Raw genomic sequence first — 1448 nt, 5'->3', positions numbered from 1 at the left:
TGTGTGTGTGTGTGTGCGGCTGGATGATACGAGTATAAAGTACTTAAACACACCAACACTCCTCTTTTTGTCTCCCCCGTCTCTCGTTCTCTTTTGTGTCAGTGTGAGGAGGTGAGGTAGAGGGGGGAGACGGGTTACGTTGGTGAGAGGGGTGAAGAGCAGGGAGGGAAGGTCTAAAACAACTATTTTTCTGTTTTTGCTTGTAGTTTCTGTAGCATGGTCTGCTCCTGCAGTCGCATGGAGATAAACACATGTGGTTATCAACCGGGAAGCTATTCATCTCTATAAACAAAACATCACTATACTTCAACACCATTGCAAATAAGCGCCAAAAAATTCAAAAGATGATTCTACCTGCTGTTGCTTAAATCTCTCAAAACTAAACACATCGAACTACACGGACTACATCACATAATACTAGGCATCAAAAGGGGTTTTACCGATGAACCTAGGCAAAAAGGCCTTCCGGATACATCGGACTACACCGAATACACGGAACTAAACACCGACTAAAGCCCAGACTAGCACCGAACTACACCGGACTACACCCGAAGCTAACACGGCAGACTAACCGAACATACATCGGAGCTACACCGGACTAGCATCAAAACTACATCAAACTACACCTTGAATACATCGAACTAAGCATCAAACTAACACCGAACTATCAATCAAAAACTACACCGAATACTCAAAGACTACATCAAAAGCTACATCAATAAGCATGACAAACTACATCGAACTATCATCAAACTAACATCCGAACTAACGTCGAAACTACACCGAAAAAACTACCACGAGCCATCAGAAAAATCAAAGCTACATCGGAACTACATCGGACATACACGCGGAAGCTACACGGACTAGCATCAAAACTACTGCAAACCTAACCGGACTAACATCGAGACTACATCAAACACATCCAAACTACACCGTGAACTAGCATCGAACTACATCGAATACAGCCGAACTACACCGGACACATCGGAATAGACACCCCGGAACTAACATCAAACTACACTGGACTACACGGACTACATCGGACTACATCAAACTACAGCCGAACTAGCACCGAACACATCGGGACTACATCGAAGACTACACCGGTAACACGGGCCCTCTGAACGCGGCCATGGTGCGCCGAGTTCCTGCAGTTATGAATCAGACAGCAGTTCAGCCGCAGCCACGACAGATCTGAACTCAGGCTGGCTCGGCAACTCATCGAATTCGCCCCGAATGGTTAACCGTAAGCTACGTTTATGCTACGTGCTGTCGCATACGGTGCACATTATGATTGGACAATTATTGCTGATCAGACGAGGATCAAGAAGCCACTTTAGTTCTGATCTTTAACCGCTGGAATCTGCGATAATGAGCGCGGCAGGTATGTGTGGAAGAAACATCGGAAACTGAATAACTAACACTCAATAATTAAACTTTATTATTGA

This window comes from Morone saxatilis, unplaced genomic scaffold (genome assembly GCF_004916995.1).
Source record: "Morone saxatilis isolate NCDOM2014 unplaced genomic scaffold, NCSU_SB_2.0 Contig12, whole genome shotgun sequence".
Classification (NCBI taxonomy): domain Eukaryota; kingdom Metazoa; phylum Chordata; class Actinopteri; family Moronidae; genus Morone; species Morone saxatilis.
The sequence above is the reverse complement of the archived record's forward strand: the minus strand, read 5'-3'. Positions refer to the sequence as shown.